Below are 16,004 nucleotides of genomic sequence, written 5' to 3' on the forward strand. Positions count from 1 at the left end.
CAGGTTGTCTTTTAGATTTCTGTTAGAGAGATAGTTGAATATTAAATGCTATCATCTTCTAAGATTGCCAGAAAAATATAAGAGCAAGTATGCTGAAAGAGTGATATGTCTGAAATGCATGTGAAATGTAGATAACCCAACTTTGATTAGCTGGGGCTTTGTTGTGAATAAAGAGCATGGAAGGAGAGTTTATGAGCTTTTGTGAGAAATTTTAAACTTACTGACCTAGGTATACTTACACTGAAACATGAAAGAGAATTGGTAGAATTTGGTAGGTCTACTTGGAATAAAAGAAAACAAGAGATAGAAATTTAAAAGTATTAAAAGATTACATAGCACTAAATCAAATAAGAAAGACAGATTCATAGATAAGATCGAACTTAGCAAGACAATGTGTTGGGTATTACAGAATCTTATTTTATTTTTGAAGACATCTAATCTTTTGAATTTCTTGCACACTAATCTTGAAAGCCACTGAATTTCTGCTGCAGCTTAAACAAATCATTACATTTCCAATTTCTCCATAACCAAATGGTAAAGACAACATTTGCTTAGCTCAGACAAGTATTAGGTATGCTTTTTTTAGCAGTGTCTTTGTGTTGTGAAACAGATACTATTAGCTTTTACAAAAGCTTATTCATAGAAAAGAAGATTGAAGTTTTCTGTGAAGATTTTGTGAGCTAAACTGGGCCAGTGAGAGATCAAAGACCTGCCATACTGGTGTTAGTGGGTGTGGGACCGCCCAGGAACATGAGTGGTAGTAGGTGAAGGTGGAGTGTCTGTTTTGACAGTGACTCAGCCACCTCTTGGCACCTCACCCCTGATCTTCTGTCTTTGTCATCTCCTTATTTTGCTGTTGCAACACTCTCTAACTTGAAAAGCTACTAATAAGCTCCCAGTGTTGAAAATGTTGCTGCTTGTCTCTGTACTGAACACTAGTGGACAATTACATCTCTATTCTGACCTGTGTAGGTAGGTCAGACTACCTGGCTGCTACGTGTCTTACAGCCGGATTTTCCTGAAGGCAACGAAGCTATCTCATCTATACCAGCAGAGAACTTGCCCAGTTAAAACCCAGCTTTTCAGAATTGAGTTGTTCTGACTTATGTGTATTTATCTCACTTATGATGTGGCAATGTAACTTCTTCCAATACAGTAAACATTTCAGGGCCTTTTCCCTGATAATCTAGGTCTGTGGAGAATGATTTAATGAAAATCCCTAGATGTTAAAACCAAAGTGACTTAGAATTGTCCAAAGACGCTATAAGGCAGTGGCAGCCTTATATTGATTTTACCTTTACATTTGAGACCTTGCTGGAAAAAAGGTTTTCTCACCCTACCATACCATAAGGTACACTTCAGGTGGAGAGAAAGTGGGAGAAGATCCTTCGTGCCTTACTTAGAAGCTCACAAAACACACCACTTGCCCTGAAAATTATAAATTACAGCTTGATTCATGTTCACTAGATGGCAGCAGATTCAAAAGAATAGCCAAAAAAAACCATATTTTAAATAAACAATTTATGGAAACAGGGCTTAAAGACATGCCTATGTAGTAAAATAAAGGTGCAATTATAAAATATGATTAAAAATGTGGCTAGTCTGAGTAACAGGTACAGGAGAAGATGGCAGCACAGACCTCAGCATGGTCTGGCAAGCAGAGCCTTTTGCCAGGATTTCCTTACAACTTGTGTTTTGTTTGCCACCCCAGGCTGCAGTTCATGCCAGCGTATCTCCAGTTCTCCAGGCTCTTTAGATTAAAGCCAGCTTGGCTGTGCCTCCCTGTGCCACATACATTCCTTCTCTGTTTCAGTAGTGTCTGAGGAGACTGTTTAGACATGTGACATGCTTCTTTGAATACAATAGCTATTATAAATGAGGTAAATTGGGAAATGAAGGGCCTGAGATTACAGAAAAAATTCAGAAATGGGAAGGGTGGGCCCTTCCATAGGCAGAGATGGGTTGAGAAGGGGATGTCTGTCCAGGCACTCAGGTCTGTAATCTGGAGAGTTGCCAATATCACCGTCTCAGCTGCACTACTGAAGCTGACATAAAGCTGTACAGGCAAATCCCCTAGCAGAAACTCACATTGCAAGCTTGTGGTACAAGGTAAATGGTAAAATGGTTCATCTGTGGGTACAGCCTGCAGTGATTCCCCACATGAACTAAGTGATACAGGCAAGAGGATTTTTTTAGTCTGCAGCACTGCATAGACAATGGGGCTTTTGCTAAAGTATGTCAGCCAAAGATGTGATTTTTTCTGGGGCACTGTTCAGAGTAAACCAGACTAAATGTGTGAAGGGATGATGAAGCCTGGTTGTGACGCTGTTTCATGGCAGGTATCTCAGGATATGTGCTCACCCCATAAAACTGACCTCTCCTACTCTCAGAGCAACCAAGGGATTTTGATGAGATTGCTGATGTTATGGAAAATATAAAGTAATAGTCCCTTCCATCAAACCAATTCCCATTTCTTCAGTTAGCTAAAAGTGCTGTAAGTGCTTTATTATAGTGGATAGTTTTTCAACCCCACATGTTTTTTACCTCCCAGGTTAACTATATTTTTGATCATTATTATATGTTAGAAGTACAGAACGTGATAGGTCATTCAAACAATGGTATTGTGAGAAGTACATAAATAGTATTGACTACAAGTTTACTGTTGATAAGAACCTTTGCATTGTAAAAAGATATGAAATACCCTCATTAAATACAACCTACATGCACATGTATAGACGTATATATCTGTGAGATTGTGTGAATATGGGAGGTCAGATACTCAGTTTGTAGGAACTAATACGTTTCTATTGACTTTAGAAATAGACAATAACCTCAAAATACAAGTCAGAAAACAGTATTGGCCACAGATCCTCTTAAGTCAAAATTTTCTCGAGGTGATTGGCTATAGCAACTAGACTGTTAAATTCAAAGTTGTGCACAGTGATGTATTCAGAAGTACTGATTGTCAGATTCAGTTTCTCACTTGCTGCAGATGTGGTGGATGCCAGATGCCTGATGGTCTCTTTGGGCTTAGTGGGCATGTGTAGGATTTTCAGGTGTCCAGAGATGCACTGTGAACACATAGTACTTTTTAAACAAGGCTGTTGCTTGAAAATCTAAGGTAAATATCCGAAGTTCTCAAAATCTTACCAGAATAGATTTCAGATTAGAAAAGAGACGTAGCTGAGAAAATTAAAGAACAGCTCTGTTTGGAAGTAGTGAGAAGGAATAGAGAGATTACTGAATAAAGTCACTTTTGGATTAATTTTACCTTGCTAGTCTGTGTGTTCTTCAGAGAGTAGTCAACATAAGGAAATTTGAGTTTAGCTCAGGCCTCTTTAAATGCACAGTGCTAGCATTTAAGGAATTTTTGGAGTTGGCTTTCCAAATACTGGATACACATTATTACTTCATGGAAAAGATCTGCCTTCCTACTAAAGGAAGAGGACTTGGTGGGAAAACATTTATGCATAATAGATAAACAAATTAGTTGTGCTTTTGCATTGCTATCAAAACATATCTCATGGAAGATCCAGTATTAGCAATGTGTTAGTTTATCTAGTCACATGCATCAGGTTATTTATATTAAAGCAAGTTTATAAAGCCTCCAAATATATGAGCAATGTAGAATGATGCAAGTTATTTCAGAAATGAGGAAACTAGGAAAGCGGACAGTGTTGAGACAAAAGCTTTAAAATTGCCTGTCTGATGTTTGATCATTAAATGTGCGGATTATAGGAATATTTGGAATGAAACAATGAAGTTTAACCTGGATATATTGATATATATAATTATTTATAGTTTCTAAGAATGTGTGTAGGCAATTTGCTGCTAGTTTGCTTGACACATGTACTAGTATATTTGCCCTTCCTCTGCAGCAAATCGCTTCTGCTTTTAATAATTCCTTTGTGACAAATAACATTAAGCCAACATTATACATAAACTGAGAATGGTTTAAGGCTTTTCAGCAGCATAGGCAGAATTGAATTGCTATCCCATGGGTGAGGACAAAATAGCTTTCTGGGAGCAGGAAAGGGTGATTTTGTGGTAATGGTAGAGTTGGTGCAGGGGAGGAGGATGCAGGTAGGGGAAGAACTCTGGGATGAAGCAAATGTGAGAGAAAGGAGCTCAGAGTTTTGGAGTGCTGCTGGAGGGAAAAAGTGGTGACTGACATTTCAGGAAAATCTCCAGAGAAGCAGGGCCAAATCTACTCAGAGTAACATCTGGGAGAGGCCAGAGACTAGAGGGCAGATGTGCTGGCAGGCAGGCAGGCGGTGGGTGGACGTGGAGTTGTCCCATTCTCTTTCCCGCTAGTCACTGAAGCAGAGTGCAGATGCAGCCTGCTCTGGCAGCTGGGTGAGGGCAAAGGCAGAGCTGGAGCAAGCAGGCTTTTGTCCGGGATGAACCTCTCCACATCAATATACACTCCCCCTATCCCAGCATGTTGCTGTTTTTTACAGCTTTGCATGCTCCATTCATCTTTTTGCTTCATATCTCTTCTACCTGTTCGTGCCCAGTGAGAATGTGCAGCAGCTGGGGCAGTTGGATGGAGGGACAGCCCTACTTGGGAGCACAGCGTCCCTTTGAAACACCATCCTCACCAGGCCTCCTGGCACATGGCTCTCCTGCATCACCCTGTTCTTAGATGGGGACAGGTACAAAAGCAGCTTGGTATGTCACAAAAGAGCCGCTTATTATTAAGAATATTCTATCATTCCTTCATCTTCCTCCCATCTTCCCCAAATTTGCACTGTTAAGCTACTGCTTACTTCCCTGAAGCTGTTCGTGAAGTCTTTAGCTTATAATGAGTTGGAGCTCAGAAAGCATGGATAAGATTAGTTATCATACTTCAATAGTTAATCAAGAGTTCCCATGGAAAACAAAAGAGAAATATGTTTCTACAAACATACAAACAAACTTCATTGTAATCTCACTAACTGTGCTTAAGAAGAGCACTTTCAAAATCCTCACTGTCCGAAAGATGTCTAGAAGGTATCTGAAACACAGTTGTGTTCTCATACCCTAATGGATAGTAATTTGTAGTAGTTTCACTGCCTTTCTGGGGCACTGTTTCAAATCTGGATTCATCATGATTCGGCTCTACATTGTATTTCCTTGGAATTTAAATAGTTGTGAAAATAATGAGAAATGGGCTTGGACCAGCTCACACAGATTACTGTCATGTTTGTTCTTCCTCTGTGTGTGTTGGATTTCTGCATGTCTCTGCAAACATGTGTCTCCACTTGTGTTGATGTGTCTGGGAGCACGCTATGTTAGTGATGACAGCTTGTAGCTGCCAGGCCACAAGAGGGACCCAAAGACACGCATTACTTTTTAGGATACACTATGTACTTCTGGGACCTTTACTTCCAGTTTGGGGTTTTTTTAAAAATCATTTATTTTCTTTTTTTTTTTGAGGAAATCTGCTGCTACTCACCTATAAGCTTTCTGAGGGATAATCTGAAAAAGGCTAGTGCATTGAGAAAGGCTCTATAGCTTCTGGACTGATAGTCATAAATCATGCAAAAGCATTAGGAGGAAAGCATCTGCACTGATGTATACTGTGAGTGCCTACAAGAAAAATATTAAATAAATACACCATTTGGAATTTTCCTTTTATTAGTGTTTTTGAACATCTAGCCAAGCTGGCAACTGCAGATGTGATGAGCCAGTTCCATAAATTAGAGGAAAACATTTTCAAATTAACATTGCTCTATAAATAAAATAATTTGGAGGCACTCTGTAATATGCAGCTTTGCCACTGTGGTAACTGACTGTTCCTCCCACAGCTGTGTCCCCTCTAAAATGTATAGTACATATGTAGCCAGGGCATTTCTGCCGCAGTGATGAAAACCAGCTTTGATACCTGCCATTTTGGATGGGGCAGCACTGCCTGGAGATACACTGGTTCAGGGGCTTCACTAAGCTGTCTTGAATACTTCCCTGGTGAAGATACGTCAAATGCCATCACCCTTTGGTGATGTCAGTAGACCTGAGTCAGGATTACATCTGTGGGACTCGCTCTCCTCTTGCTGCCTCTTAATACTATTTTGATCAATGTAAATGGTAGCAATGTTTTGGTGTTTACAAGAGCTATCCCCACTGACAGTGACTGGGATTTGTTTTGCTGCACTGACAGCTCCTAGCTTTTCAGCTGAAAAACTAATTCTGGTGAGGGGTTACATGACGATTTGGCAACATTAAAGTAACACCATGTTGCATTTGTGTGGCATCCTCAGTCTAGATGAACTATAACTATTAATGAAACCACCCAATTCTATTTTTAGAGGAAGCAATAAAGTTTTGTCCATAATTTGTTGAGAGGAAAGATGAGGAAAGATGTGTAACTGATTTCCTTGGTGGCAGAGGGTGAGTCCAAAGCAGGGGTGAGAGGCCAGTTCCTTCTATAAACTTGCACTTTTCCTCCCGCTATTTCCCCTTAAAGTTATTCACCAAGTCACCTCTACAAGTCTGACATGTTACAAGGCCACCTGCACTGTCAATTACACATCCACCTCTGAGATCTACAGGACTTCTCTATTCCCAAACTCAGAACTGGCCATGCTGACTAGTGCCCAAGGTGAAAAGTGAATTTGTTTCTTCGCATCCATGTTGTATATAAGGAGCACACAGTATAAAGTGCAGTGACAGCTTGACACAAAAGATGGTTCCCTTCCCTTTCTGCTTTTCCTGGCAATGGCTGAACATGCACTAACAACACACCTTCCATTACTAATATTTTGAAACGCAGAGCAGGAGAGTGCCTCAAACCGCAGCCGTATAACGTAATGAAGAATACACACAGCTGCAGGAACAACCACATAATTATTTAATTAGTTTTTGACAGCTTCAAATTGCACAGGCAAAGGAATGCGTGAACCACACATGGAAACCTGCCAGCAAAGGTTTTACACGTGTGCAGATGGCTTTAGCTATTGTAAATGCAAAGTCAGGTTGCTGTACTTTTACTGCAAAGCCTAACAGCACATCACACGCTGCAGAAATTACATCGGGGGAATAAAAATGGTGTTTGTAATTATTTCTTCCCTTTTATGTCATCGTGTTGCTTTCATTGTATTTAAGTTCTCCTAAACTTAGCACACTGAGGCCAAAGATGGGAATATTTTCATACTACCTTAAGTAATCTGTAAAGTAATAGCTTCTTTGGGGCTCTGGAATAAGCAATGGTAATGCCACTAATTAACATTATATGTCACTTCCTATTTTAAAGTCCTCTATGAATGGATGTGAATTAATGAACAACTCTGTTGGGAGGCTAAATACCATTATCTTTATTTTGAAAAAAAGAAGACTGAAGCTTGGAGAAATGAAATAATTCGCTAGAGGCTACAGTGTGATTCAAGGAAAAAGTGATGTCAAATTAAAGATTTCCTCAGTTTTCATTTGACTCTGAAGAGCTAGAACAAAAAATTTCAATATAGAAATCAAGGAAAAAGAGTTGCTTACAACAAAACTGATGAGGAGAGGACTAACTTTAGTAGCAGCCTTTCACTGAAAAACAGATTATTCCAAAGGGGAAGATAAAAGTTTAGAAATGAAGTGAAGCCTAATGTACTGTAAATATTTGCTCTTCTTCTGCTGCAAAGCCCACACCCATTTATTAAGTCACTTCAAAGTGTTTACAATTTGCATATGTTGCAAGCTGCATGATTTTATATTAGAGAGGAAGTGATTTCTCCTGAGTGAACCTAATTAAGGCTAGCTGTTAAAATAAAATGCGAATTAATTCAAAACTTCACTCTGAACTCTAAATGAACACAAACTTACTTTGAGGTTCAAAAAGTTAAGTCTTCCTCTTTTTCCACATAACTTCAGTTTTCATATTTTCCAGCCTTTGCTTTTTGTGGTTCTGGCTGGGATAGGAAATGCTAGAAGCCCACAAGAAAAGGTTATTCCCATAGAGCTGTGTAAGATATTCACAACAAAAACCTAAACCATGTGGAACACATGTGGTTTCAAGTTGTGTAAGAAAGTCAAAACTCAGACTATGTTTGTTGAAGTTTTTAAAATGATTTGAATGAAACTGGGCCAGTTTTCAAGCAAATCTGATCACATTCCTGGTTGCAAGTTGAAACGATCCAAAAATTCTCAGTTTGGCAAGATCTGAGAAGGCAGCTCTTGGATTCAAACAGGTCCCACGCACATACGCTCATTAGAAATGGGCCAGTGAATTTGGGGTTGTATCCCCCCAGATCATTTCTCTGAACAATCTCCAAATCTTCTACTTGGCCAAAGCACTGGGAGAGGATCAAATGCAATGTAGGAAATGTTCAGGAGTGGGAAAAGCTGTTCCGAGGAGGGCAGTGCTTCGTAACTTCCCCAGAGCAATCATCACTTATCAGCTAAGGAGGAACATCCTGCCCCACACAACAAGGGCTAGCAGCCATGTTTTCAAGGCTATGAAAAGTAGCATGGTGTTGGTGGGTCCCTTGTTATAGAGGACTTCAGTCAAAGAGTCATACAAAAAGTCAAATTGGGGAACCAAACCTTTCAAGTGAGGCTAGCACAGTGTGGGAGATCCTGGGGAGCTCGTAGCCCACCTCATGGATGACACTCTGCTACACCATTTTATACAGTCCTAGTACACAACTGAGAATAGTGGTAAGGAGACCAAATCCCTTAGTATTGTATCCACTCTGCATTGCATTTTATAGGGATTTATGTTGATGATGTTGCAGTCACAGGGAAAACACAACTTTATTTTACTGAAGCAGATTTGTCTGACTAAGGAGATGAAAAGTTGTGAAGAAATACTTAGCTAGCCAGACAGCTTCTGTTTGAAAACATACACAGAAATCTTGGAAAAAGCTAATTCCAATAGAGAAGATTTGCATCATTGTCCTGCAACAACACACTGGAAAGTAGCATTTGTACGTACAGACTCTTTTAAGAGCAGAATGTAGCAGAGAGGCACTTCTTGTTGCTGGAATTTAACCTCAACCACAACCTCAGCCTTAAGGGATGTTACCAAATTAAAAATTATGAACTTATTTTTGGCATTGCAAGGATGGATATCAGAGCAGAATTTATCCTCATGTATTTCTAAAAATATCCTTAACTGAGCTATTCATTCTACCGTAGATTGCTGAAACTGAAGGGTTTTTAAATCAACCTTATTTTCAGCTATCTTTGCTGCTAATCATTTTTAAAATTTCTGTTGCCACAAGCAGTGAAAACAGGGCAAAAAATTATAATCAAGGCTTTAATATAGCTAGAATAAAATATGATCTTTACAGACGAGTTTATTTTTTCATCTCCTACACCTATATAGCAATATTTTCTTCCACATGTATGACTATGTTTGAGAGCATTTAACTAAGAAAATAAAAGCTATTTCCCTTTCAAGCCAAAATTTAGGCAAAGAACAGAGCAGATGGTTTGTGAGTACATGGAAAAACAACATATGTCTGTGTATAAGGTAGTAGCTTCATATCAAACTACTGAATAGAGTGTATGGTTTCCCTGTTTTCTCTATGATTTTGTATGTGTAGTTTTGCGAGTTTGGCAGTAAGGACAACAGTTATGCTCGTAAATTAAATGTAGCTTTTTACAGCTCCAGCTCTTCAATCCTCACTTCCTTTGATTAAGCATAGGCAAGAGTCCTGCATGTGACAATTATTTACAATCCTGTCACTACTATATTTTTTTCAGGTGGCTATGTTTTGGCCACAGAAGACATGATAGTGTCCTTGTCAATGAATCTTTCAGTGCAGCATAATGTTTCTTTGAATCTTAACAGATGCCGACAGTGTATAATACTCATTATTTAGGCCTGCTGTTGTTCATCTTAAAAGGATACTAAAGGATGCAGTTACCATCATCCACAACCCACAAAGTTACCACACATTAATGTCCAGACTAGCTGAAAGTGTCCCAAACGTTCAGGCTTTCACCATTTCCCTGAGTGACAAATAAGTATCTTGGTGGTTTCCCATATGATGCCTCTCTCTTGTTCAAGAATGTGGAAGAAACATCCCCAAAGTAGCCTTACTGTTTTCTTTCAGATCCATCCTTTTCCATGGTGCCTCCCAGGAGCAGATGGTGGTTGAGCTGCTGGTGTGTTGAGACCTCTTGTTCCTTGCAGTCTCTTGCAGACTGTCCACATCTCTGTTTAACCCCTTTTGGGGGATCTTTGCACACAGCATCCCGGCCTGCGATGGGCTCCGAAGGCGCTTTTGCATCCTCATGGGTGTCTGCGCAGACATATTGCTTGTCCTTGTGCCACCTCCATTTCACCACCAACATTTATTTTATGCTTATCTATTTATTTTATGCAAATACTGCAGGATTTGTCAACAGAATTGTAACACAGAGAGAAGACTACTTCAACAACTAATTACAAAGACTCAGGAGGGGCATATTTAAAAAAATCATTTATTTGTAATGATTGTATTGTGAAGTGGCAATATATTTGTTTTAAATGTTCCCTGCTTGCATCTGAGGCTGAGATAATGCTAAACCACTAGTGTTTAACAAGAAGATTAGTAGTAGACTTTAAAAAAAAAAGTGAGAAAAAGAGAGTAAGTAGAAGGTGCTATGGATACTGTCAAATCGCTTCTCCAATTTGTAAAATCAAGCATATGAGCAAGTTCCACACCGCAAAATCAACATAAATACCTTTCTGCATTGCTTAAATTTTTTGGGGGCAGTTTTACCTTAATATGGTAATGGCAATTTAATAATCTGTCAAAAAAAATAAATTTTATTTCAAAGGGAGATTTGAAAGTGTTTTGTTGTTTATTTGCATAATATATATTTATATTGTTCAGTGCTTTACCAGAGTTCCTGATCTAGTGCTGTTTTTCTGCTACTTCTTAGAAGTCTGATGCTTGCTCCTTTCCTCAATACTAGTATCTTACTCTAAAAGCAACTCCATTCATTTCAGGAATTAAACATAGCATAATCTTTCTTGAACAATTAGCATTTATTAAATTGTCTGCTTTTGCCCAACAAAAATGAGATCCCATACACTACAACTACCACTCAAGCAAGTGAAATTGTGGTGAGTTCCGCATGTAATATCATTCCATGCTTGAAAACTATTTGCTGCACTAGCTTTGGATTACAGATGAATGGCACGTTTTGATTGAAAGAATGGCTGTGACCCAATGGTCACCAGACATGTCAATTTGAGATGATGGAAATAATTGTAATTGACAGTATTACTCCTTAGAAGCCAATTTTCCTTGCCTCAGGAAATATTTTATCTTGGTATACTGGGAAAAAAAACGAACAAATACAAGAAAATGCTTCCAAAATCATCAGCTTCTAAAGAACACCAATAACCATTTTGCATAACACGCATCTGGGCTCAGTCCAGTCTTCCTTAAATAGCTACAAATGCAATGCCTGCTACTATGCCTCAAATTTTCACTGCATGTACCTATTAAAATGGAAAATGAATTGGATTCTCAAGTTAAAGAATATTACTTAGATTGTTAAGAAGATTTAGAAATTGTGGCATTTGGCATTCTTTGCACCGTAAATAGCACAAAGGTCATTACTTTCAGCTTTTAGAACCAACACGCTCTTGTTTTGCGACAGTCCCAATGGCTGCCTTTCCTGGCAAACAAATGTTTAACAGTTCAATAATGAGTAATCATACACAGACATTCAGGCCTTGTGTTCATCCTGTAAATACAAACAATACTTTAAAACCTGCAACTTACTATACCTTGCAGATGTCTGAAATGCCTCCATACAATTGCCTTTCATGTTTTCCTAGTTTAGTGTGGATGTGGTATTTACACCCAGGCTGCATTTTTCTCAAAGCACTCCAGGTAGCTGGCCTGCACTGCTCCCAGGGCAGGGCTGTTATCACAGAGGATGTAAAAATCCAGTGGGGAATTCCTGCTGCTCTATCCTGTCATTCTGAGAGCTAGGATGAAGGACCCACAAAGCTGTTTGCTTTCCATTTTGATGGAAAAAGAAAACAGCTGCCCCTCAAACTTCTACTCAGCTGGCTGTCAAAGGAAAAGTACCCTGCTAAATGTGCCAGTGGCATTATGGCAGGTAGATGAATAGCCCCTCCCGTCCCTCAGCTGCTATGAATTTTTATTTTACTGCATTGTTCACACACATACATATCAACATCCAGTTGCAACACCTATTTTTCATCAAAGGTTGTCCAAACAAGGAGGGAAGGTGTCCCTTGGCATACTGCTGGCTTGAGGAAGTCTTCAAAGCAGCACCATGTGAGTGAGATTCCCAGCACCAGTGTTGCCATCCCTTCCCAGGGCGAACATGCTAGTTTTCAAGCAGAAAGAAGGTCTGGTCTGGAAGTTAAATTTATTTATTTATTTATTTATTTTAATTCAAAGCTGCAAGGAAAAGCCCTAAAACATTATTTCCTGCCTCTGCTTTCTTTTTCCCCTCAATTTTTATTCAGTGATGCATTGCTGAAAGCAGGCTCCAATGCTCAGTGCAGCCAAAGGAAGCTTTCCCAAGAGCTTGCAAATATGATAGATCAATATCTAAATAGAAATATAAAAATGACTTAAAGATGATTTTGCTAAAGGAAAACAATGAAAAAGCATTTAGCACTTAGACCAAGAAACACAATTGCTAGATTTCACTTGGGAAGAAACACTAGGCCACTGGGATGTTCTTCACTTTCTCAGGTTCAAGGCTGGAGCAGGCAAGTGGGAAGCCCTGTCACTAGGTTCAGGTCTATGTGCATGTATTTGCGCATTGGCCCTACTTTTCTTTCCCCTCTCAACCTGAACATGTTACATACCTATTTTCAAAGAAAAGATTCAATAACCTTTGTAGATAATTTGCCCTGGCGCAATCTTTCCATGCAGAAATGGCTTAATTTAAATAAAATAAATGATTCTTTGAATCATTGCCTCCCTACCTCCTAAAAGTCTGTATAAACCTAGTGTAGCTCTTTGAAAGTCAATAGAGTTATGTTGCTTTAACTACGGGATAGTGCTACAGGAAACAGCCAGCCCCTCCTTTCTTATAATCCATCATGTGGTGACATCAAAGCAGCCCCAAAAGGTTTCTAAGGAAGTAGCATAGAAAGAAACTATTCCCACTGAATGGGACAGAAGAAAAAAATGTAGAATTCCTACTAGAAGGACAGACTCTTGAATCTGACCATACTGAAGACCTTTCTATTTTATTTTACAATAACTTTTTTCCTAAATGTTCCTCCCTGTCCTTTAGATCACAGAGCACAAGACAAACTCAGATTTGCGATATACATTTTTGGTGTACCAGATCTTCAGCTGGATGTCATGGCACAGCTCGGGTGATTCAAGTGGAACCTGGCTGATTTATGAACAGAGGCTCTGGGTAATGGGCAGAGTTTGGCCCAAGGCTGGCCAAAAAGCGCGCAGAAAAATCTGTCGCAAAATACACTGTCACACTGTTTTGTATCTCATTTATTAGTGACAGCAGTTGGGACTGGTTTTTCTCTGTCTAAAATGTAGTGCTAAGGAATTGAGTGGAAATAATTTCTTTTGTCCACATTTTTGGTTGGTCATCTTAGATAAGATATTCCTTGGAAACATTGTTTAGTACTACCCACAACTATTTCCAAAGTAACTAAGTTTGTTTTCTAATGATGGATTTACCAAAAAAAAAAAAAAAAAAAAAAAAGAGAGTGACAAATTAGAACCTTATGGACTATTAAAACACTCTGCTATAAAGAGATGCCAGGATGATTGATATGTAGAAATTCTCTTTTTAAATCATTAAAAAGCTGTGATCCAGTCTTCAGGCTCTTGGGAGAAACGTCACTGAATTGCTTCCTGTTTAGTTTCTTAAAATACCCTCACCAGAAGGAAAACAACAACAGATTCCTGACAGCAATACAAAGACCAGGTGAGCCACATGCATCAAGATCCATGGGGAGAATAGCTTAGTTTGTTTTGTTATTGAAGCACTTTGTTAGGTAAGAAGAAGAGGAAACAGTAGCTGGAAGCTCTAGGTGCATTAATGTAAATCATTCACTTCATACCATTACTGCAGCAAGAACACTAAGCCCTTTGCAACCTTGACAACTCAAAATATACCTGACAGAACTAGACTAGTAGGAAAGAAAAATTATTTAAAAATTAATTGAAAAAGTCATCATGCTGGAGTCATTTGGTGATATTATTTCGATTATGCACAATTTTCATCCTGAAATAACCACTAGGGCTTTGATGATTCTTACTGATTTAATAATGAATGGATACTCTTTCTTTTAGAGAGGAGTACTTACCTAATCCAGCAAATAAACCAAGAACTACAAGGAAATTTTGCTGAAGGCCTCCAAACTGTTTGGCTCAATTTGTTCTTGAGGTGTAGACATGAATTATGCGTGCTTGTTGCTACCTGTGAGCTGTTCAGCATTGCTGGAAGCCTGTTGGGGCTGTGGTGCCAGCCTGGCAAAGTTACAGCAGCAGGAGGCAGTTGCATCGTTTTCTGGCTCCCAGTCATAGGTGGGTGAAGAAAAATAATATTAGTGTTTTGCTGACATCATATGATGGCTTCCAAAATATCAGCTCAGCAGTGTTGTCTCATCCAACAAAAATGGGCTTTCACTGAGTATTAGCAATAACACACACACACAAACACACACACACACACACACAGACACACACACACCCACACACACACCCCCATAGTCAGTGGGTGTCAAAGGGAAATTTGCGAGCAGATTTCCATATCCAGAGCTGTGAACGGGAACTGCATGCTTGGACCAAAGGCATGTGAGCGCTCTTGCTCTTTGTATCTTTTTGTTCCTCTGACATTTGGGGATTTTATGTGGGTGTGAAGACAGATCCTCTTAAAACACACTGAATGACACCATGACTTTCTGTACAAGCTACCAGCAGAGGATTGCACCCCCCAAAACATGTCTGTACATGCACAGAGAGCAAACCCCATGAGTTCACCATCCTGAGAAGCAGCAGAAACATGAAATCATGTCTGGGGCCTTGCAGTGCTAGCACTGCTGGGAGTCACTCCGTGTAAAGGCACTGTAGGAAGCTCTTCAGACTAGCTGACTGCAAGTCTCCCACAGGGTATTTGAGACCCACATGCATTAGCAAAGCCCATGAGCAGAGGACTACATGTACATTTGCCTTATGGCTTGTTGCTTCTGGCTCACACAGAGCTATAGCATGGATGGGAAGCAGCTCCAGAGCACTCAGAAATGTTGCACCAGTTGGTTTTGCTGTGACTGAGCTCTAACAACAGCAGGATTAGGCTGTGCATGCAACTTCACAGGCAACTCATGATATGGAGGGAGTGGAGAGATTGCTAGGCTGGATGAACATGTTTAGCTCTTACATACCAAGCCATAAATAAGGGCAATATTTGTGGATCACAAGTCTAAGCCTCCAACGTGGCATGTCATTCTGGGGAAAGGTGTATAGAAGAGGCTGGAGAAAAGTGAGTGGAGCATACTGACCTGTGAATGATATGCATGCTGAAGTACTTAATGAATCCAAGGCAGGACAGTGAGAGCAGGACGTTTTATCAATTAGCTATTCATTATTAAATCAGACTCAGCAAGGAGAGGAAAAAATAAAACTGTCTCAGCTATGAAAACATTTCCTGCTCTAACTATATTTTAGTGTAATGTTATCAAAAAGTGAGCCTAGAGATTTGGGTGAAACTTGGTCAGCAAGAGAAGAATTTTACCTCTGAGTGTGTCATCTGTCAATATTTTATAGATCGTAGATCTGCAGAAGAAAAAAAAATGCTATCATTGATTGCAGATGGAAGAAGTTAGAGTAAAATTCAGTTACAGTAGGTCAAACTTGCTATGTTTTAGATTTGAAATCTATTTCTTTTAAACACTTCCTTAGTCCTACAGAAACAGATATCCACATCATTTTGGTTCAAAAAAAAAAAAAAAAAAAAAAAAAAAAGATTTTGAGTCCAAAACCTTGATTAAAGCATGTGAAAGAAACAAATATTTAGAGAAATGTTGTTGTATATGCAAAAATAAAACTAAATCTGTTATGATACAGCTTCATTCCTGA

The sequence above is a fragment of the Rhea pennata genome, chromosome Z, assembly GCF_028389875.1.
Source record: "Rhea pennata isolate bPtePen1 chromosome Z, bPtePen1.pri, whole genome shotgun sequence".
NCBI lineage: Eukaryota > Metazoa > Chordata > Aves > Rheiformes > Rheidae > Rhea > Rhea pennata.